This window comes from Podarcis gaigeae, assembly GCF_964106915.1.
Source record: "Podarcis gaigeae genome assembly, chromosome: 3".
Classification (NCBI taxonomy): Eukaryota; Metazoa; Chordata; class Lepidosauria; order Squamata; family Lacertidae; genus Podarcis; species Podarcis gaigeae.
Window position 1 is genome coordinate 60,244,131 of NC_139680.1, and position 24,218 is coordinate 60,268,348.

At 42.1% G+C, this 24,218-nt stretch overlaps 2 long non-coding RNA genes across 4 annotated transcripts in view; one reads left to right on the forward strand and one right to left on the reverse strand.

Annotated features, from left to right (window-relative positions):
• The window catches only part of LOC310841137, a 77,689-nt gene that overhangs the window by 3,260 nt on the left and 50,211 nt on the right, over positions 1-24,218 (forward strand). The window contains exons 2-3 of one of the 2 annotated variants that reach the window (XR_014562372.1): positions 1,113-1,206; positions 2,670-3,518. This is a non-coding gene — a long non-coding RNA (uncharacterized lncRNA). Of the gene's footprint in view, positions 1-1,112; positions 1,207-2,669; positions 3,519-24,218 lie in introns of those variants that run through there. The other variant, XR_014562371.1, reaches the window with a different exon arrangement.
• LOC310842343 lies at positions 8,882-10,733 on the reverse strand. Of its 2 annotated transcripts, none has more exons than XR_014563079.1 (3): positions 10,406-10,733; positions 9,579-9,676; positions 8,882-9,155 (listed from the first exon to the last, which is right to left on the reverse strand). It is a non-coding gene; the product is annotated as an uncharacterized lncRNA (long non-coding RNA). The 2 variants fall into 2 exon arrangements; XR_014563080.1 differs by lacking the exon at positions 10,406-10,733 and adding an exon at positions 10,252-10,303.

Consider the following 24,218-nt stretch of genomic DNA (forward strand, 5'->3'; position numbering starts at 1 on the left):
ACCCTGCTCTACAGAGCCAAGATTTACCCAGCTCTCCTAGCTTCTATCTCTGTATTGAAGCTTTGTATTAGCCTATGAGCTAATACAGAAATACAGAATAGTATTTAGGTGAGGAAAAGTGGAGTGCTGCATCTCTCCCAACATTGAAATGTAGGAATCTGCTGAAGGAAGGCAAAGGTTTCTTTCTCACACACACCTTCTCTCTTCTGCTAGCTTCCAGCAGTCTAGGATTTTTCTTTGCTGCCAGCTATAAACTTGTGTGGACTTTTATTTTTATTAACAAGGCTGCAATTTTGTATTGTGGGCCCCACTGTCATCCAGGGTTTTGGTGTTTCAGCATACACAAACAGCCACAGTGTCTTTTGACCTCTTGCCTTCCCTCAACTTACCATTTGTCTTGCAGCTGGGTGCTGAAAATGTCCCATTTGTGAAAATTGCCTAATTGTGCATCATGCCTTTTGAAGAAAAATGTAATGGCAGCTCCTTTAATGAACATAAATGTTTCTACAGTCTGATTCTTATTGTACGCTGTGCATGTCATCACCAGATACACCTGTTTTTTCCTGTCAACTTTTGATGGCTGGCACTGCACCAAAACAGCATTCTCTGAATGTGTCTGGGATCTTCTCATAAACAGCGCTGAGAAATGAATGACCCCAAAACACCTGTGCCCTACATTTTTGACTCATGCACTTCAACTTTTTAAAAATATACATACTTACAACAGTATGCTGGGACTCTTACTACTGAAGTGCCACTTTTGAGATTTGCAGTTCATAAAGAGGAAAGGGATCAATTTCCTCCAGGAAAGGGACCTGTTCTGTTTGAGAACCACATCTGAAATGGCAAACCTGAGTAGCAGGTACACATGGGCAAATCAGTCGGTTCTGGTTTCTCATTTTTTTCCAATCTTCAGGTCCATTCTCTACATTTCCACATCAGTTTGAGGAGAAAAAAATTAATGTCCTCATGAAAATTCACTAGCATTTTAGTGTGACTTTCTCCCAATGTACACATTTTTGTGAAACATTTCCACTAATATAATATATGTTTGTGTTACTTCCACTAATATATGCAATGATATGCACTATATGTCTTTTTGTATACATTAGGTGGCTGGAGAACTGCATTGCAAAATTCGGAGAAGTGTGAATTTTGAACAGTGGCTGTGTTTTTGTTCATGTATTGTTTTGGACAGTGAATTAGGTAAGTAAGCTCACCTTTGACTGTAAGATGCATCAAATTTTTCTTCTATCCCCAGTTACAACATTTTAACATGTACAAAGATGGTACTAATTGATGCTTAGTTGTGCAAAATGCACAGAAACATCAAAATGGTGGTGTTTAAAGCCCTAAATGACTCATGCCCCAAATATCTGAAGGATTGCCTCCTCCCCTACAGAACCTCTCAGGTGCAGAGATCAGCAGGGGGTGCCTGTTGGTAGTTCTTGTCCCTCAGAGGCTCAGGGGGTACTGGCCTGAAGGAGGGCATTATCTGTGGCAGCCCCTAATGCAGAACTCCCTGCCCATAGAGGTGTGTCTGGCACCTTCATTGTACAGCTTTCAAAGAATGCTTAAGACACACTTCAGTCTTTATCCTGGCTTTTGAAACATGGAAGTAGTTTATATAGTGTTTTAACGCTTTAACCTGCCCTGGGACCTTAGCATGGAGTGCGGGTAATAAACAAACATATTGCCAGTGGAGCAACACCTAAGCCACCTCTCCTCAGCCTGGTTTCCAACAGCTTTTGGATTATGCCCTAAGCCTTAGGATGTATACCTGAAACAAGTGTGTATTCTTTCCCCCTTTGTCCCATCTCCATTTCCATCTCTTTTCCCTTCTTGTTTTCTGTCCCTGTGTCACATTTTAGAATTTTATATTGTAAGGTCTTCTGGACAGGGGCTTTGTAAAGCACTGGGTGCATTGATATATAAACAAATGGAACAACACCAACAAGAACTAGAACAAAAGCCCTGCTTCTCTCCCCCAACTCAATGTAAAACCATTTTCTAGTCTTTACCACTAGAAGTGGCACTGAATCCATGTTTTTAATGGAAGGTTCAGCTCTTAGAAAGAAACAACACATTATAAGGCGGGGTTTCACATTTTATGGTATAATTATGGGGAGTCATTCCTAGGGCTGCAAACGCATGGCAGCAAACTGTCAGAGATGGACAACCACAGAACTTGCACATCAGCAATCAATCTGTTGAATCAGAGCTATTCAGGAATCCAGCTCCTGTTAACAGAATTGTACAAATGATGGGGTGTGCAAATGAAGGAAAACCTGTTCACATATATATGTACATTCTTGGGAGCCAGAAATGGTTCAAAGTCTATTCCTGGACCAGATTGCGTTTTGTAGTCCTATCTACTATTCTTGGCCCTCCAAAGTCAGTCAGAACTAATATAGAGATTCGGTCAAGCTACAACCCCAGCCCCCCGCAACACACACACAAATCCTTGTTTGTGGGTCAGAGTTGGTTTTCTCTGCCTAATACCAGCAGCGAGCAGTCTTGATGTGGTCCATTTCTGAGAGATATAATGATACCACCAAACCAGCAGGACTGGATGCACATAATGAAATGTGACAATGTGCTCATTTGTGAAGAGTATAAGAGAGCCCGGGTAGTTAGAGCAACATTTGCATAATCACATTAACTTTCAGGACCCAACAATGGCTTCCATTGTCGAAAGCCACAGCTGTCCATGCTGATCCGACACGAAATTGAGTTGTGCTGTCACAGAGCAAGCATCTTCACAGCCATTCAGAATCCAAATGTGAAAATCAGAGGGCGGGAGAAAGTATGACAGCTCAAGGGAGCTTTGCTCTCCAGGAACACCTATTTCCTGCTTTGATTACTCTTATCTAATTGCCATCACTTTTAAGACTACAGCGTGCGTGAGTGGGAGCGCTCACACTAATCATAAAATTGCTTGTTAAAATGTTTCAATGAATTAAGTATCAACTATATTAATATTGCTTGAGGTGCATTTACTTTTGGCTCTGAAGTGGTACCGAGAGGAACATTCCAAACAAATATTCTGTACATAACATATCCTGCTGACATAATTGCTACTTTAAAAAATACTTAAAGGAAGAAGGTTAGGTCATGTGCATCTTAATTGTCTTTCCCCTCTTTCCACTTCGAAAGAGATAACTTATAAGTTATTTGGCAGGTAGCAGTTGAAAGGAAGAAATATTTACTTATAGGAAAACGGAAAGCCATCAAAACTGGGGTAAAGTTTACACATAGACTCATTGTGGCTATGAAGAAAGAAACCAACTAATCCCTAAAGAATACAATCTGGCAGAAGCAATCTTATATATATATCACACACACAAATATTTTTCAGATCTTTGCTTAGTCCCAGAAAGTGTTTAAGGCTTAGCTCTCTGCACCAGAGACTTAGTTGCATTCCTTGTTGCAATAATATGACTTCTATTTTGCATAAAGAAATACAGCCTATAAATATATTTCTTCTTTTGAAGAAATACATGTAAGCAACCAGGTAAAATAGCAATTTTTTGTTAGACCAATTCAAGTTATTGAAATGCGCAAGTTTGAAAGTTACCCAAAATTGTTCATGTAGGTGTGTGCAAGCTGTTGTATTACAATCTGTTTCATCAAAAGACGTTTGCCCAGTAGAAAGCAATTTCTTGCCAAAAGTATATACTACTCTTTAGTGCTAATACACCAACTGATTTCTTAAACCAGCTTTGAAAGCATGCGTAGCACTTTATTGAAGAATAAACTCACAACAAACTAAAGCCTTATTGAGATTCAGATGTACCATATTTTTCGTCCAATAGGACGCTCCGTCCCATAGGACGCACCTAGTTTTTTGGGGGGGAAATAAAGGGAAGATTTTTTCCCCTTTATTTCCCCCCCAAAACCAGGTCGGGGAAACCGAACCAGGTCGAGGAACAGCGGGATGGCGGCGCTGCACCTCCTTGCTGTCCCCCGAGCTTGTGGGGCTGGCCGGTGTCTGTCTGGCGCGCGGGCGCTCTGTTTCAGGGTGCACCTCGCGCCGGGCGGCAGGCTGCTATCCGCAGCGTGGGGAGCCCTGTGGGGAACTCCCGCAGAGCTCCAACACGCTGCGGATGTCTGCCCGGCGGGCGGGGCGCTTTGCTTCAGGGCGCCCCTCGCGCAAGGCGGCAGGCTGCTATCCGCAGCGTAGGGAGCCCTGCAGGAACTCCCGCAGGGCTGCCTAGGCTGCGGATGTGTTCCCGAAGCAGGAGAGCGAGAGGGGTCGGTGCGCACCGACCGCTCTCGCTCTCCAAGCTTCAACGAAAGCCTGCATTCGCCCCATAGGACGCACCCAGATTTCCCCTTCATTTTTGGAGGGGAAAAAGTGCATCCTATAGGGCGAAAAATACGGTAATTTTGAAGTTTCGCTAGCTGTACTCATAGAAGTATTAGGATGTAGCACGTATACTGGAAAACAAAGTGCTAGCCATATCTCCCTGGAAAGGCCATTCCACAGATGGGGACCACCAGTGAAAAGGCCTGTACTCATGCAACCACCCTCCACACATGTCACCTTGTGTGGGACACATGGAGAAGGGTCTCTGAGGAAGACCACCAGTGTCTGGCCTGCTCCAACATAGATGTGTGCACTCTTCAGCCCATTATCTCAATGTAGAGCTAGAGATTTTACTCAGGTGGAGTTGTATTAATTGTATTGACCCTCAGTTGCATCATTTATTTTTCCTGTAACCAACTAGCCAAAATATACGGCTCTAGTGGCAGCTTTCAGTTTCAGATATGAAATCTAACAATGCAATGAAAATTATAAAATCCATTACATGCACCAAAAGAAACCAAAATAGTAGATCAAACAGCTAAAGTCTCATATGAGGCATACGTGCAAAATTCTTTGGAACCTGAGAAGGAATCCCAGTGCTTTAATATTCTGTTTCCAACCAGTAGTGGATAAATCATGCAAGAGTATTTATTTAAGAAACATTGTGTTTATCCTGCTTCCTAATGATGGTTCAACCCAATCTGTCTTTCCTGTCATTTTTTGCAAAGTGCTGAGTTGGCTGCCCTACACGGAAAAGTTTTTGCTTCTCTTTGGAGAATGGACAGGGAGATGCCATCTGCTGGCAGCCGCTCAAAAAATGTTTGTTTTGATTATTCAAAAATGTATGGCTAATTGAAAAAGGCTTTTGGAGGGAGCAGGAATGATTATTGAAATGTGTTTTTCCAGTTCAATATGGTAATTCCCCTGCAGTGCAGGGAAGGACTTAGCCAGGCTGTGTTTTCAGTGTTTGTGCATACTGTACATTCACTGCATACACTGTCCATTCAATGTATGTGACGCCTTTGTGGGACACACCTGCAAATCCAAGTTGAAAGACACAGTGCAATATCTCCAGACCGGTTGATTTTAATTATTTTTGAATTATTTATTGTTTATAACTTTCTTTTTTACTGATAATTTTATTGCTTTATTGTTTTTGTAAACTGATATGATATTTTATTACAACCAAGAAGTATATAAATCTTGAGAAATAAAATACAATCCCTGCAATACAATAGTAGGTGTACTTGAAATTGGGGAGAGAAGTATCAGTGCCTCATAAGACATACTTACTGGGGGGGGGGGGAGAGAGGTTACAGGATTTTATTTTTTTTTTGAAAAATATATATAGAAAATCAAGAAATCATTACCGGACAAGGAGGAATATTTTAAAATTGCTGTACAATTAAGGCTATGCCTAGTTTGACCCTAAGAGACATTCATAAAAAGGGTGCATTTATGGCTTGCTTGGGACGCAGGTGGCGCTGTGGGTTAAAGCCTCAGCGCCTAGGACTTGCCGATCGAAAGGTCGGCGGTTCGAATCCCTGCGGCGGGGTGCGCTCCCGTTGCTCGGTCCCAGCGCCTGCCAACCTAGCAGTTCGAAAGCACCTCCGGGTGCAAGTAGATAAATAGGGACCGCTTACCAGCGGGAAGGTAAACGGCGTTTCCGTGTGCGGCTCTGGCTCACCAGAGCAGCGATGTCACGCTGGCCACGTGACCCGGAAGTGTCTCCGGACAGCGCTGGCCCCTGGCCTCTTAAGTAAGATGGGCGCACAACCCCAGAGTCTGTCAAGACTGGCCCGTACAGGCAGGGGTACCTTTACCTTTACCTTTTATGGCTTGCTTAATTGCATTTAAATCCCACCTTTTTCTCCAAGGAATTCAAGGTGGTGTGCATGGGTCTCTCCCTCCTCATTTAAACCTCACAACAACCTTGTGAGGTAGGTTAGGCTGAGAGGCAATGACTGGCCCCGGGTCACTCAGTGAGCTTTGTGACTCAAGTGGTGTCCCAGGTCTTAATCCAACACCACACTAGGGAGGAGAGATCATTTCCTCATGCTTGTATTCCTGACCACATGCCATTCCTTATAAGGTGACTAAAAGCAAATGTACTTAACATACAATATTGTACTTTTAAAAAAATAAATCAAGAGCAGCTCTTTGAACCTTAGCCCTTCTCCATCACAACGGAACATGGTGTGATTCCCCTAATTCAAAAGACAAGGACCACAGAAACTGACTGCAGCTCTATTGCCCTTTGATAAAGCTTTACCCAGAGCCTTCCCCCGCTTGCACTCTGCCAGTGATCATGACTTCAAGTAGCAGGTGGGCCCTTTTATTTCCACATTAAGAAGCAAAGAGCAAGGCATAAATTCTCAGGTTCTTTGTGAGAGCTGCTCTGCCAGCCACACTATGTTGGGCATCCCTGGAGCAATCCATCTCTTCACATTAGCATACATGAGCAAAAACAATAGCTCCCTGGTAGGACGGGTGCACCACACTCCTCCTGGGTGGAAATTAATTTATTTGAATTGGATGCCTGGCCCCTCTGTGCACTGTTGCCCCATCTAGAGAAGCTGGCTGCCTCCCCTCTCCTTGCCTTCCTTTCACCCCCAAAGATGCAAAATTCACACTGTGTACTTTCTGCCACAGAGAGGCCTCCATCTTAGAGCTAGGCACAGTGGCTCCTGCCCACCTGCCCTGTGCTGCTTTGCTGTGCTGTCTGGCATAGCAACACACGCCTAACCTTGATCCCTTGAGAGGTGAAGCGGAAGTTGGTCTTCACTATTAAACATTTTTATAGATAGCAAAGTCCACCCTTCCACCTGCATCCAAAGCACCAAGGCAGCTGGCAGAACAAAGCGGCTGAGCAAAAGGGCTGACCAGAATGTGTCTGTCTGCAAATTGCCGGCATCCAGGTGCAGCCTTGTTTTTATCATCTCACTTGAGGGAGCCCCTCCTGGTTGTCAATGTTTTACTGAGCCTCATTAACCCTTCCTTATCCAAGAGAGGTTGCTAAGGATGTGTTTTCATTTCTATAGTCACACAAAGAATAAACATAATGCTCCAATCTTCCTTGGCTAAAGTACAGCTAATAGGAGCAACATTCGTTTTCAAGACCCTCTGCTTGTTTAAGCAAAACTTTGGCAGTTGGTTGGTTGGTTTTTAGTGATTTTTTGTCAGTTATTTACACAGTGCCTGTTACAGTAAGTCCACACTTCTTTTTTTAACTCACTAAGTGCCACACTTATAACGGGGGGGGGGGGGGGGAGGTGCCAGTATGACGTACCTTTGAATATCCCCAGAAAAAACCCCCTAGTTATTTACATGTTGTTGATATTTTAACAAATCTATAGTTGTTGTTTTTTTAAAAAATGAATTTGTATGTGTAATTGTTTCAATAGTTTTATATATATGCAACAATTTTATTATACATGTCTTTATTATGTTGTAAATTGCTTTGGGATGCCTCATGGGAAGTGAACTAACAAAGGAACTAGAGGAGGAGGAGGAGGAGGAAGCTACAAACAGTCCAACAGTGGGTGGGAGGAACAGGAAGAGGAGGAGAGGGTATAATAGTACTAGTTGTTGCTGTTCACGCCATACTTCTACCATTCACCTCCAACTCAATGATTCTTTCACTTCATAGCCTTTTTGTGAGCTTCTGGAGACTTTGGCTTGACCATAGCTGCAAACAGGATGATGAACTAGATGGACCTCAGTGTGATCCAGCAAGGCAATCCTTTTTACAATCTCTCAAAAACCTATTGCTTTGTTCCCCATTCTCAGACGTCATTGTTCTCCCTCTTCTTTACATTTTCAGAGTGTTGTCCTTTCTCTAAACCTTTCCTTCTCCTCCCTCCAGTCTTCACATGGCAGCCTTCCTAAATTTTTTATTTGTTCCTCATAGCTTTCCTTGGAATCTTTTCTAGACGGTGATTATCTTCCTAGAAATCTCACATGTCATCAAATGTGTCAAATGCTATTACTCGTTTGAAACAGTAATATTCCATTTGTGCTCCATTTCATTATATGGCCATCGTTAACATCAACTAGGGTGCAGCCTCACAACCTGAATCAACTGAATTCGTAGGAAGTGGTGTATAAGTGCAGTGGAAAAGAAGCCGCACTGCTGAAGTGACACACCTACTGGATCTGCCCACAGAAAGCTCCACAGGCACAAATATCCTGCTGATGGAAGTGTCCCACCAATGGTGAGGGTATGCCAGTGGCAGCTGAGGATTTCAAACCCTCTCATTCCCTGGCGCTCTCCCAAAAGAAGCTTCAACTATGCCAGCCCCTGAGTTGGCATATTTAATTATGGGAAGGGGTGACAGCATGAGGGGGAGGTAAGGAAAAGCCCCCTCTTCCTCTGGCCTCAGCAAGCCAGCAGGGCTTAGGAAAGGGCAGTAAATTTGTGTGTGCACACAACACACACATCCATATTATTGGTCTTCCTGTCACTTTTATAAAAATAAAACACCAGTCATATTGACAGTCAGCAATTTAATAGATGTAGTTTGGCACACACACTGAGAATTAAACAAAAGATGTCAATCAGATACTGCCAAATGTTGGCGCTGTGGAGTGGATAAAGTGCAAACTGTGATTTTTTCAGGAATCATAGAATTGTAGAGTTGGAAGGAAACCAACAGGTTACCTCGTGCAACCCCCTGCAATGCAAAAACGACAGCTAGAGGAGCTCTGACAAATGGCCATCCAACATCTGTTTTAAAACCTCAAATGAAGGATTGTCCACCGTATTCCAAAGCAGTCCATTCCACTATTACATTAACATTTTGAAAACTGGTAACATCCATCAAGATGTTGAAAGTGTTAGTGATTCCTGGAATAAGAGTACATGTGGAGACATTAGAGATTCTGCTGCACCATTTAAAATACATTAGAAATAAAAATAAGCACATTTTAATTTCTGGGTTTGTTTTTTTACTTTTTAAGAGCAGTAGGAATAGAGAAAATCTGGAGATGTAAACACTTAAAACTATATAAATGAATTAACAAATCTTGGCCTTTTAAGGAACAATTGGAGTTAATCTACTGGCCTATTTCAAATTATTCTTAATTGGTATCAGATTTACCAGCTTAGTTGGGCAGAAACTATTAAAATATAATGCCTCTTTTATTTGAACTAAATTATGACTTCAAATATGCAAGTGAGTATTCCTATATATTGATAATTAATACAATAAAATGAAAAGTCAGCAGTCAGGAAAAGGCTCATGCCAGTATGTTGCTGCCAAATGATTACCTCATGGCCTGGCCTAGTTTTTCAAGATCACTAATTCAGCCTTAGCAGCCTGGTCAGCTTCTTCTTCCGAAAGCCAGTTGCTCAACTTGATGGTGTTTCTGCTTGACAGAAATAAGGAAGGACAGCATTGTTACAGTGGGAGGCAGGAGCCTGACTCCAGCCTTAAAAGACTTTATCTGCCTCCTGTGAGCCATATTCTATATGCTGAATGATTTGAAAGGAATTAATTGAGTGGTAATTCCTGTAGATGCCAGCAATGGAAACATCCCTGCTGGGATGCACAAACTCTCCTTGCCTGTGAGTTGGAGTGAGACATGTACAGTGCCATCCTTTCCCCAAAACAGTTGTACTCCACATATGTATTGGCCTACAACTTGTGCCATGACTGGGGCTGATGGTGCACCAGGTTGGTGAGGGCTGTGTTCTGCCACATGGTGCCTCTGCTCCTTACATTCCCAGCTCCAGTCCTCTACATCCCTCCCTGATATGTTGTTTTCTTCCTGCTTATCCTGAGACACATTGGTATTTTAATTCTTTTCTTAAAGAGTGGAATCAAATTGTGACTATGGGATGTTTCTAAAACATAAGGGTGTGTCAGACTAACTGTGGCATGATTGCCAGTCATAGTAGTACACAAACTTTGATGATCTTGGGCCCAGGTCACATATCATACCCTCCAACACCTCGACAGCAAAATCTAGACACAATCTTCCACAATGCCATTGTCCTGTTTCTCATGAGAGAATGGCAGCCATTTTGGATGCTGTGATCTCACATGATTTCATGGCACAATTTTCCCTCCCCCAAAAGCACTTTTTCGGGCTCACATTTTGGAGTACCGTGCAAGATCACGGCCCTGGAAAAAGCATGTTGTGAACTGGTTGGACATGAGGGAGGAGGAAGAGGATCCCAGTGAGTGGTCTAGCCAGAACTGGGACATACCAGGGCAAGCTGGGGATGGGGAAGGAGAGGTTGGTGTAGGAAGTACTCATGGGATGATGGAGGATGGCAAGGAATGAGGGTCAGTGCACAGGAAACAGCAGCAGGACCCATCTCCAGAGCCAGAGGAGCCCATCTCCACAAACATGGTGGGCTCTGAGATGTAGGGATCAGTGGGATGGCTGGTCTAGGAGGCTGAGGCAGGCAAGGGCCCACAGTCCAACTCACCTCTGGGAGGAGGTGTGTGATTCCTCAGCTGCAGTAGGCTCAGAACAGATGAGGGTCTCAAGCCTCGTCAAGCCCAGATGCTACCGTATAAATGGGCTACAACAAAGGAAATCCGCTGTGTTGCAAAACAGACAACTCTGACCAATCACATGCAACACACGGCTAACAATGTTCTAACAAAATATTTGTAACATGTATTATTTCACAATTCTAAGTATTGTGAAATAATACATGTTACAAATATTTTGTTAGAACATTATTAGCTGCGTGTTGCATGTGATTGTTCACATTATAAAAGAGCAGCAGAGCTGAGGTGCTGTGTCTGCTCAGCTGCCCATGTTGATGGACCTCACCTTGGGTGCTCCAGGATCTCTGCAGCCCTGTCCTTCAGTTTGGACTTTGGACACGTGGATTGATCCTCAACTGGGGACTTGACATACTGACGACACTAGGTAGGTCAGGGATTCAGGACAAAGCATCTGTACTTTTGGGGGAGGGAGGGGAAAAGAGGGGGAGGAAAGATTGCACTGTGAAATTGCGTGAGAATGATGAGAAAAGTGGGGTGACCACATTTGCTATCCATGACTTCAGTAGTAGTTCTAAATATATATTTTGTCACTGTGTGTCTGCGACTCTATCAGGCTCCTGCCCAAGTGCCAACTCTTCATGGGCAACTTCAAGGCCTCTGCTGCTCTCCCTTCTTATGGGTCTTCATCTTTAAACTGGACCTTAGGACATCTTCAAAGGCAGCTCTTAAAAGAAAGCTACCCTACTTGGTTACTTCATACTGCTGTTAACTAGTTATGACTGTGCATATGTGAAGTTCCTAGATTCTTCAGTCCAAAGATACATAATTTCCACTTATTTATGGATGAACATCAGGATTGTTGTGGCTGTTTTGTTTACTGTTGCAGGGGGTTAAAAAACATCCCTTTAATTTCTGACACTAGAGTCCTCAACAGAATTAGTTAGCAGTGTTTCCCTATTATTTCAGTAAGGTTTATTGGCAAGTAAATAGTTTTGTTCAGGATTGATTCACACTTTTTTGCCTGTAACCTATGCTGATACTTTTGCTGCACAGAGTATGTAAGTAATTTATAGTGCAATCCTATACATGTCTACTCAGAGGTATATCTTACTGTTTTCAGTGGCGCTTAGTCTCCCAGCTCAGTATGTATAGGATTGCAGGCAGTGTAATCTGGTACTGAAACAGTCCCACTCATCGCAGAATTGTGATATATACTAGGGAGATCACAGGTCTTTTAAGGTGTTAAAATACTTTGAGGATACAGTATATCTCACCACAGATGTACAGAAAACATTATGACTGAGAATGGCACAGCAATCCATGATGTAATGAGTTGTCATGTTATACTCCAGAGGTCTCAGAACATGCATGACAAGGCCTTTTAAAAAGCACAATCTGGATGACTTGTCACTTTTGGAGCATTTAGTGTTGGTGTGGGTCAGTGGAACTGCCAAATTAGATAGCCTTTTGTGGGAGCCTGTATATGTGGGGGGGGGGGGCGAGGGAAAGGACCAGATTATAAATGTTTAGTATACCAGGGTTGGCTAACATGGAGTCCTCCACATATTCCAACTACAATTCCCAACATTCTTGGCTATTGCCTACAAGAGGCTGGAAGTGATGAAAGTTGTAGTGCACATGAATTAATCTGTAGCCTTTTAATACTCCCTCTACGAACCATAAACTGAGTAGGCATTTCAGAAAATAATGACAATCTCATACAGTCAGGAAAGAATATATTCACCCTGATGATGCATGTGAAGGACAGAGTATAAATCTTAGTAGCAACTGCACAGATAAAGAACAACAACAATCTTGCTGTTACTATCCAAAGCACCCTTTTATTTGAACTATCTGGTTTTACATTTCACATTACCATAATTTCTCAGTATCTTTTCTATCTGAACAAGTTGTTTTCATTACTTACATGACATTGACTATTATACAGGAAAACAGGAACTTAACATGCCATTCCCTCTTGTGATTATAAGTCAGGGTCATTTTGCATATACAGGTGTGGCCAAGCTTACATTCAGGTTAAAAAAATGCTTTGCTCCTTCATTCACAGAGATTAGATGAGAGAGACAGATAAAAGCTTCACGATGCCTTGAAACTCCTAGATTGTGCAGGAACTGAAGCTTTAGCACCATGGTGATAATCTAATGATGCAAAGAACTTGGACACCCTTCAATTGTATCAGAACAATAGGTGCTGTCAGCCCAACATAGGTAGTTCCTAACAAATGACAAACTGGGGCTGCACATAACTCTCGTTTCTTCCCGTGTTCTCTCTTGCTGTTGAGCATTACGTCTCATTATTCAGTCAATGTTTTATATATGGGGAAGTTAACAAATAAGGACCTGTGCAACAGGAAAGCTCTGTTTTTGCGCTGCATTGGCAAAACTATTGCCTCTGATTAGATCTTAAGCACCTGTTTGCTCACTATGACTTTCACTGTTAAGAAATGAACAAAAAATGTTAAGGATGCAAACTGTCAGAAGTAATCTCCCAGGGCAGCGACCACCTTTTGTTCTGTGAAGTGTCACAAGGATTGGTGGTGTCGCAACATATGAACACACTAGAGTGGTTGGATGCAAAAGTGAGCAAGGCTCCTGTGCCTTTGAAAGTTGGGGGGTGGAAGGACAAGCATGACAAACTACATTTGCTGCAATGAACTCTTCCATACAGATCTTAAGGAAGCAGGAGCCCTGCCCCTCCAGATTTTGCTGACTTGCAACTCCCAGCATCGCTGGCCATCAGCTACACTTGCTGGGGATGCCGGTAGTTATGGGCCAGCAACATCTGGAGGGTCAAAGGTTCCCCACTCCTGGTGTACGGGTTTGCAGTCTGAGGAAGCTGCCTCATATTTGGTCAATGTGCTTGTCCTTACCCTGAAAGACTGCAACTTGCTGACACCAACTCACACTGCAGAGCTGCAACGTTTGGTAAGGTCTTGGACCAGCATGTCTTGCTCTGTTTCATAAGTTGCCATCATGGTGCCCACAGGTGCACATGGCTCAGCCCAAGCCTTCCCTGATGCCCATAGGATCCACTTCCCCAGCTGAAATTAAGTTTGAGAGAAGCATAGCCAATAAAACAGATTGTGGTGGGTGGGTGGGTGTCCACAACAGTTTCTCTGCTTTGTTATAAACTATTGCACTTACTATAACAACTTCATGGTGAGTACCAGCATCTATTTTTCTAGGAGAAGAAGAAAAAAGCACTGCCCGCAGGTCCCCAAGGTTGGTGACCCCTTCCCCAGTTCCTTGCTAGAGAGAAACCGGAGGACAGAGGAACAAACAAAACCGGGGAAATGTTTATTACTGCTTTAATGATTCATGCAAGGGAGTGGGTTATACAACTTGTGAGGCAAGTGTTTTTCCTGACTTAACTCCATCCCATCCCATAGACAAACACTCTCATTTCGTGATGACTGCGGAGGTGGGGCTGCCTTTCTTTCTTCATTCCAGTACCTCCAACACGTACCTCTTATCTCTGGATCATAATTATATCTTCATTTAAGAGTACTATAAAGCCTAGGGGGGAAGAGAGCCTTTCCCCTTTCCAAGAGAACAAAGACTCCAAGGCTTTCAGCTGTTCTGGCCATGCTCCACCTCAGCGTTAGAGCAAAGAGGGCCCAGCTATTAAAGGGAAAGACAATAGTTGCCGTGAGAAAGAGAGAGAAACAGATCCAAAACAAAAAACAAAAAACCCCCTAAAAGGCAAAAGTTTCTTGACTTAAGCTAACCTGAGCGTAATTAGAGGCTGGTGTTTCCAGGGTCACCTAATGTTACCATCAAAATCCTGACTTGCAACATTTCTCTCCCTTTCTGGAATTTGTTTCAAACTAGAGTCACTGTGCCCACTTAGGTACCTGGGGCAGAGTCTCCCACAAGTTATCTGTGAATGTTTACATGTGCGTAGATCCATCTGAACAGCAGTTGCTGGGAATTACAAGTGGAGAGCTGTGCCCAAGTGCTGCTTCTGAGCTTCCCATGAACTTCTGGTTAGTTGTGAGAACAGTGTACAGTACTGGTCTAGGTGGGCAGGCTTCTTATGCTCTTGAGGATAAAGGTCCCCAGCTTGCCATGTCAAGCCGCATCTGAGCATACCATTGCTTAGTAATTCATGGCCTGTTCTTTTGAAAACATACAGCCAAGTAAAGAAGTGTGGAAATGCTGGCGCAGAGGCAGTTGATGCTTAGCCGAGGTTGGTTGCCTGATGTTGGAGGATAAAGTCCAGCACTGCAGAACATACTTCCTAGTATTTATTTATTTTTTAAATTTTAGGCTGCTGATGAAACAAGCATCTCTTCTACACATAGGAACCAGATTCCATCCTTTTATGAACTTCCTCACTTTCTTTAGCACTTCCTTTCCTGAAAGTGCATGTCCTCCAAAGTTTCCAGTATAAGGTCATGATTATAGAATGCTCTTCTGCTCTTATTCACAGCCCTGTACCTATGTTGCTGCCCATAGCTCTGGAGAGAGTGTCAGAGAAAAAGGGCTAGATTTACTAGCATTGCCACCAGTGGCTACTACTAGCTCAACAGCAGCTGCAGTGTTTGCTCTGACTGAGATAGCTTTGTCCATCTTTGTAAAACTAGGATTTTTTTCCCCCAGTTATGGCAGGAATTGCTTCACAGAATAGCCATGGTAGGCTTTTTTTTGTTTTTTGTTTTGGTTTATCATCATTTTATTAATTTTATATGGTACTACGTAGTAGAATCAAAGCATGGCACTTTACAAAGTAATATAGCTTAAATAGCAACCAGAGGAAGCACTTTTTCAGTGTCGGCACCCTGTTTATGGAATGCCCGGCCACAGTGGCTTGCCTGCTGCCTTTTTGATCTACTCATTTTGTGGGTGTCAAAAAGGAAGGGGCGGGGGTTTCTGATGAATATTTTCCAAACAGTTAGCAGAAGCATGAAAACAAAAATCCCCAATTACCTTCTGAAAAATCTCAGCTGAAAGGACCTAGATTGTTTGAACATACTGGTGAATGGAACAAGCAATGGGTAAAGAGAGGGAGGAGGAGGAGCCAACCCCCTTGACCTCTTCAAAAATATCACATTGGATTGGAGCCATATGTGCATGCAAAATTATCTACCCTTTTGTGAAATAGCAGGGTGGAAAGTCTGCTGGATATTATCCACCCTCCTCCCCTCCAACAATTTTGAAACAGACTGAAGAAGACAATTCTCACATTTCAGCTCAGGTGTAATACAATTGGGACTACACAGAGCAACCTCAGAATAAGGTTGCCATATTAGCTTATGGCATGGCCAATTAGCTAGCTATACTTAGCTTTAAAGCCTGCTCTTTCAAGGGAGAGGGCCATGCTCTTATGTTCAGTGTCAAGAGTATGGGGGGAGGGTGTTTTTTTGCCCCAAGATTTCCCAGTGGAAACCCACACTTTAAAGTTAAATTGGTGCAAAGACTAACTCAGGTTGTCCACAGATTGATGTGTGCTCCGATTGAGCTTTAAAGTCTGGGTTTTCATGGGGAAAGCTCTGGAGCAAACTAAAATAAAAAATAAAAAAAGCTGCTTGAATATGGCTCTTTAAATTGCATACCGTGCCTGGAAAGAGCGGAGCAAAGGTTAAGTGTGGATAAGCCCTGAGTCAGATTCTGCACAAGTAGAAGCTGCAGGAAATCAGAAGACCACTGTGATGATTGGTATGCCTTTGGGCTATAGGAGCCTAAACCCTGATGCACGCTGAGGTTTCGTCATGCACTCATGTGCACAGGAGGGACTGCTGAACAGAGAGGAACCAGCAGCTTGTGTATAGACTGGCCCAGAAACTGAGCCGCCACCAGTTAAATCCTGCAGATGACGAGGGATGCCTTCAGCATGTACTTGCTAACGAGAGAGGATTGGGAGTGACTCTTCTAGTGCCCATGGCACACTCTTGATCCATTTGTTCTTCATTGTGTGTACTTTTCAAATGTCACTTTCTCATTATGTCATATTACTAAACCATAATGAGGATTAACCCCCTGTTTCCCTTCCCCGTCTTTCATAAGCCTATTAAAGGCTTATGCACATTGCTATAACTCAGCTATAGAAAGCATTTTTAGAAGCTGATGTCATTCACAATCATCATAGGCACAATTGTGTGTTGTGACAAGACAGGTTAGAGTAACTCCTTACACACATACAACAATAAGACCCAATACAAAATTAAAGTTTCTTTCTTTGTTGCTATTAAAATTCTCTAGACGGCACACAGAGCAGTTTGTATGGATGGCTGAAAGTCTTCCGGTTAAATAAATGCATGACAACCAATATAATGCCCTTGTACTTATGGGATCTAATGAATCTTGCCACCTCTATGAAGATAAATATTTAAACATGGGTAGTAAGTGTTTATTGTTATTATTATTGCACCCTTCTTTTCTGCTACCGTTTCATTGGTTGTGACTCATGCTACCTCTACAAATCCCTAAGCAGATAGATAAAAATGGGGATCATTGAGAAATCAAAACAAAATGTTTGGACATTTACAAAACTTACTCGCCCTACCTCCATGCCTTGTTTTGCTCCTCCTGTTCTATATTTATGGCATATTTTAAAGAGATTTGATCATCAAAGCCTGAACTATGCTACTTCATGGGCTGCTCTGTTTTTAGGAATGGCTTTAGAATGGTATATTCTGCCTCTAGAGGTGAAGAACTACAAGGTAAGCTAAGATGTATTTCAGCTCTAGTTTCCCATTGGCGAATCCAAAACACTGCAAACAAATATAGGGAAAACATTTCTTAAATTGTATACATAACCCACCCCCCTGCTGACATTGCAGAGTAATTCTGTGTGTGTATCTGAATACACCACGTGGCTCATTTTTGAGTGACAGAGGATTTTGAACAGAATAGGCTTCCTATGTCAGCTGTGACATAAGCACAGCCATTTTGTTTAATGTTTTTTCACAATGTTGCTGAATTATTTCTTTTGTTTTGTGTTCAAACCCTCAAAAATTGCAGTTTCATTTTCCTCATCCTGCTGAGCTGAAGGAATATTATTTGTCTGCATTTCTGGATGTTCAGATAAATAATGGAAACTCTTCATCTTCTTTACATAACATGATGTGGTATAATAACATAACTTGAAGTTGAGGGTGACAAACACTGGGGCATTGTGCAATCCATACAGTACTGAAATGCACCTTGATAGAAGAATGCACTCTTCATCAGATAGGCTTTCTTTTTTTCCAGGGTCAGAAGGACAGAGGAGGCCCTGTCGATTCTGCAGGGCCAAGGGACTTCCTTTAGGCAACACCGTGAGGGAGGGATAGATGAAGGCAGGGATAGGGAAAGTGTTGGCCCAAGTTGGGGGGCAGGTACCATTTGGGCACTGCTTCAGGCAGCATAAAAGTGTCTTGGCAGCAGCCATCTTGGAGAAGCAACTTGTTCAGTTAATTTTACAGTCTTGCCCTTGCCACTGACTGCCACATTTGGTCAGACGTACCTGCCCTTTATGTGATTATTACAGAGTTTGAAATATCTATATCGTCGCAAGTCTGTCGCAAGTGAATTGGGTGTTTCAGTTTGCCAGACCTGTCATAATAAATTAATTACAGGATGTTGCAGAAATGGCTGGGTTCCAGCAGCTTCTCTTGCACAGTTTAATATAGCCCCATTTCCCCATTTCATTGTATTTGTGGTTAGATAAATTCTCAGAAAATTTACAGCTGCTGCAGCTAGCTTTCTGCGCTTCCAACCTGTGTAACTATAGAAGTGTAACTAAAAATTGGTCTGCTTTTTTCATGCATTCATGTATTTCTTTACTGTTAAGATGCATTGTTCCATTAAAAGAAGCATTTGCAAGCTAAAGAAAAGTATTGGCATCAAGGAAATGAAAAGGGAATTGGTCAGCCCCCGAGACAATGACAGTGAAAATGCTGCTTCAGTTGAATACACTGCCGTTGTTGGTATTTTAACTTTCCTCACTCAAGGGGGGTATTCACAGCACATAAATACAGCTAGACTAGGGAAGAAGGAAAATGACTCCTTTGAGGTACAAAGCTGCAACCAACTGAGTGCCACAGGCTATCACAATGAAGGCCTGGGCAAAGTGAGCACTGGTGCTCACTGTCCTCTGTTGGTGGGACAGGTGGCTTGACCTGGCAGTCATGTTGGGAAGCTGTAGTGCCCTGAGGAGTACTGGCTGCCACCATTAAATTCCCCACAGTACCCTACACTCTTGTTCTTTCAGGTGCATTTGGGAAGTTAAAATGACAGCGAGGCTCCGCCCATAAAAAGATGAGAGTCTTTCTGGGTCAGACCAAAGGCCTATTGAGACTAGCATCTTGTTTTGCACATTCACACCGGAAAGCAGAACAAGCAGGACACAAAGCCAATAGCCCTTTCCTCCTCTCGTTTCTCAGCAATTGCTATTTAGTGACATCCTGCCCCATGTCCTGGATGAAGCCTCATGACTAGTTGGCATTGATAGGCCAGAGTACCAGGCCAGATTTTGCTTTAGAGGAGGGTCTAGTGAACGGTGAGCCTTGCCAGTTGGCTCTGAACACTAAAAACCTGCTCAGGCACTAGGCTAAATAGGTTCGCCTCCATTCCCATTTACCCTAAGGCTGGAGCTTTTTAGCCAGGAGTGGTCATTTAGGGAGGGCAGTTCTACCCCCCCTTATTTTAAGACCACCTGCATCATCTGTTACCAGCTAACTCTTACATCCCTGGTCAGCTGACTGGTGTTATGCAAAGAGCAACTATCAACATGCTAAATCAACACATTTTTATTTAAAGAATAAAAAGAATATAAAAAGTAGCAAACCTGCATTGATAGCACAAACAGGTTGTTAGCAGGTATAAAATTAGAAAAGAACCTTAAGAAATAATCTGTTCTTTTTTGTAGTTTGAGCTTGAAAATCTCCAAAAGACTGGCCTTTCAGCTAGGCCAGTATATCCAACCAAGATTTCCCAAAGCTATCTGGAGCCGCAGATATTGCTCTCTTCAAGAAGAAGAAGAAGAGTTTGGATTTGATATCCCGCCTTTCACTCCCTTTAAGGAGTCTCAAAGCGGCTAACATTCTCCTTTCCCTTCCTCCCCCACAACAAACACTCTGTGAGGTGAGTGGGGCTGAGAGACTTCAAGGAAGTGTGACTGGCCCAAGGTCACCCAGCAGCTGCATGTGGCGGAGCGGAGACGCGAACCCGGTTCCCCAGATTAGGAGTCTACCGCTCTTAACCACTACACCACACTGGCTCTTCACCTCCGCAATGGCTCTGCTTTTAACTCCTAACCACAACCTTGGCCTACAAAAGGGATAGGGAACATGTGTTAGGAGTGAACTTTGGTAAACTCTTGTAATATAGTGCCCTGTGTTAGGCCAAAATCCCCTACCCCACTGGATCTTTTAGGTTATGGGTCTTCTCAATTTTGCATCCCCTCAGCTTAATACCCTGGGGGGGGGGGGCTGCCTGCACCACTCTAAATCTGACGTTGCTGTGCCCCTCCAAATGTTGCTGGACTCAAACTCCCATCAGCCCCAATCAGTACAGGATGAGTTGTAGTCTTGGACAGGACAGTTATCTCAGAATAATATGGAGGTCTGTATTGCCTCAAATGCAACCCCCAGAGAGCAGTTAATAGGGATGTTGGCTGTTAGTAGATAATTAATTTATTTTATTCATATATATCAAATTTCTTCCATTGGACTCAAGGCAGTGTAGTGTCCTAAAGTTGTGTTCCATCTCCGTTCTGATCAGACCTGTGAAATGTACCACAAATGCAGTAAAATGAGTTATTAAAAATTTGAACAAATGGTGATGACATTATTTGCTCAGGTGTCATTTGATGTAGGCCATTTGATCAAGTCCCTGCTTAGTGTGTTTTCTTCATACACTGGAAAAGTGTTCTTAGTAAGTTTTCTCCACTTAACTGCAGGTCCTTGAAATAACAACAGTAGCAGCTGAATGGCAGTCACAAAACTGAGTATTCCTGATCAATCTTTAGCAAACGGAGGAATGCCCAGTCCTATTAGCGTCTGACATTATCTTGTAATAACAATGCCAAAAGAGTGCCAAAAGAAGAACCCAGATACACAATATGTATGTTAAGAAATGCAGCATATTTACCTCAGAATAAGGGAAAGAGTTGAAAAGTAAATGGGTTACCTCAAGCAGAGGACAAGGTTAAAATTTCCCTTCCTTGTGAAAGAAAGTTATCCCACAAACTACCATGCTCTGGTTTCTTGTCACTTTTCTGCTTATCCCTCAAAACAGAGTGAGCTCTCTTTCTTATATAGATGTTTCTCAGTCATACTTTCTGCATGTTACATAGTTCATTTCTAAATGTATACTTTAATAGCTGAAACCCAAAGGAACTTTGAATTGATGTGGAACTTTTATAATTATCATTTTCAAATCATTGTAGATGAAATAATGAACTAGAAATGAAAGGTTTTTTAACCACCAGCTATTGTTTCCCTTCAGAACTACCAAATGATATATTTTTTGACCAAAATACTTTAAGACACAGCACCCATCCATGTTTTGCCAATCTTTGTTCTAACACACAATTTCTACTTTTTTGCCTGTACAATGTTGATTCTTTCATTTATTTTTTTAAATGATGAAAGTGTATTTATTATTAGAGGTAAGCTATTCTTTTAAAGAAACAGTTCCATAGAATATACATTAGGATTTCAGAATTATATCTGCTTACTTAAAAACCATCACCTACTGAACACTTCCCCTTCTACAAAAAGAATTTGGTTACTTACTGCACTGCAAGTGTTTCATAAACGGCACCTGCTAATGTATGCTGCAGTTACTGCAGAGTTGTGGCTACTATTTCACATATAGTAGAAAAGGTTTCTTTAAATAATATTCTCCTATTTGTGTTTACAAAACAAGTGTTTTGTCCCCCTTCTTTATCCTCTTCCCGTCTTCGATTAAGTATTTCCTATTCACCTTAGTAATTAGAGCAGAAGGATGCAGTGAATGCACTGCCTCATTATCAAGTTTGTATCCCTGGTCTCTGCAGAATGGCTACCATGCCGGCTATTTTTCATAGCTGTCTGCTTTTTCTTGTGTTGGACCATTGTTAACCCTAAATGATCCTGACATTCAATTCTTTGGTAGACAATTGGGTCCAGCCGGCAGACTTAGTTCGCTAGTCAACGGAGACTCTCAATTGTCATGTTCCTCTGTGTTCTCATTAGCCCTTGTTTGATTGTGATCCCCTTTTGCCTTTTGAATTAAGTGATGCTACAAGTACACTGCTCTGATTCGTGATGTCTGTTTCTTAAAAGACTTTAAGGCAAAACCCAAATGCAACATGATGGTTGTGGGAGCTGGCAAGGGCAACTTGTGTCATCTTCTTCTTTTCCTTTTAATGGTTTGTCAGTATGCTGTTCACTGTGCCTTTGTTAAACTATTTATATATGTTAAACTAGGAGCAAACAGACTTTAAAAGCTATTTTGATTTTCCAAAAAAGATGGGCTATAACTTAATAAAAGTAAAGGAAAACAGAAAACGACAGATCATGCCCAGCCTCTAAACCCCCTAAATGCATAAAAGCTTGTAGCAGGTTCTTCCAGAGCTCCACTGTTTCAATAGAATTCATGTTTTAAACTTCCTGATGTTGTGCCCATATAGCTTATCCTTCTTCGCTTCAGAATTAATTCTTGTAATTAACTTGAGTTATATGGAGACTTTTTAGGAAACCCTCTCCAGCCAGGAAAGTTTTGCCCAATAAATCATGCAATGCCAAATTATTATTTTTTTCAATTAACTTTGCAACTTCACTAAAACAACAACACAAAGGCATTTGCTTTGGAATACATTTTTCTTTAAACAGAACCATTTTATAAAAGTATCCAAATAAGCTTCCAATAAATAGAGCAATTTTTTAATATGTGATCCAGATGGGATATGAGGTGGCAGCCAGAAATGCGCCTTCTCTTCCACATACCGGTTTGTGGATGTTCCTATTAAAGGGTGGAGGGAGGAGGATTTTGAGTGGCAGCTAAGAAATTGTGCAGAATTGAAGTGGTACCTATTAAGATGATGCAGAGTTTGAGAAAATACAGTGACCCAGTTCTTAAGAATTTAGCATGTACGTGTGCATGTGTGCGGTTGCTCAACATGTTGCAGGATGCAGATCAAGACCACATTCAGACAGGCATTTGTACTTCAAGCTTCAACAGGTGAGGGGAGAAGCAAAGCTAGGACCAAAAAGATTCTCAGATTCAGTTCCAATATCAATCTGCTCAATTGATTCCACCCTCACCACATACACACTCCCTGTTGACAGACTGATCGTTTGAGAAACCCATTCCACCAATGAACACTTTTAAAACCCATAAATGAACATTTCTCCGCATCCCTGGACAAAAGACACCTCTACTACATATAATTTTTATTGGGAAAAATCCTCTCTGAAAAGGTAACAGAAGATTTTGTATGGTTTGTTGTTTAGAATTCTGCAAAGAGAAGAATGATGTGAAATAGTTTTGTGATGTGCTGATACTTATTCATATTTAGGGAGACGAGATATTAATGGTAGGCAATGGAAAATCACTTGTGCACCATTTTGTTGAATACATATGTGTGTACTTTGTGTAACAAAGAAAGGCGGATAGCTATTAATTTTGCACCTAAGAATGCAAAGCAGTAGAAAACTTTAACTCCCATGTGTGGAAACGAAGGTGAATGCAAATAAAACCTATGCTTTTGTTTGTAATGACAATAGCAACAACACTGTTTTAAAGAGAATGTTTTCAGATCCATAAATCTTCATGTTGGGCCTTTTATCTGATTTCTCTCCTTAATTGTTATTTGGAACAGTGCCTTAGAAGAGACTGCTGCTGTATCTCCACTCTCAATTTGGAAAGTGTGGCAAAGCAGCTCTATTCAGCTTCAGAGCAGTGAACATAATTGGAGTCCCAGTTTGCTAGCATGAAAGGAGGCGCTGTGCCTTTGATTACAGCCACATCAGTATGGTGTTTATGTGAAGTGTTATTTCTGTCTTCAGTGTCCACAATGTCAAATTAATAGTTAACAATGCCTTCCAAACGAGCATCCAGGTCTTGGCTACTGCTCAGCTCTCTCCGATACATAGCATGATGTCACGCTAGACTATTTACTTTCAAAACCTGAAGATGACGAGAGATTTTGTGTAAAGGAAAAAAAGAAAGAAACAAAATGAGAACACCACCAGCAGCAGCTCTAGAATATTAAAAGAGCAGAGAGCTAGAATATTAAGCATGCAGAGGAGTCTGAAATGCAATGTTATGGTATCACAAGGGAACGAGCTCTTGTGACTTCAGTCATCTGGTATTCTAGGAAATACATTTTATATGCATTCAGTGGCATCTCGATTTCATGTATTAAACTACAGATTAACAGGATGGAACCAGTTAACTAGATCCATTCCACTCTATATTCCAACCTGATTCTAAAACTGAAAAAACCCCTGCTCA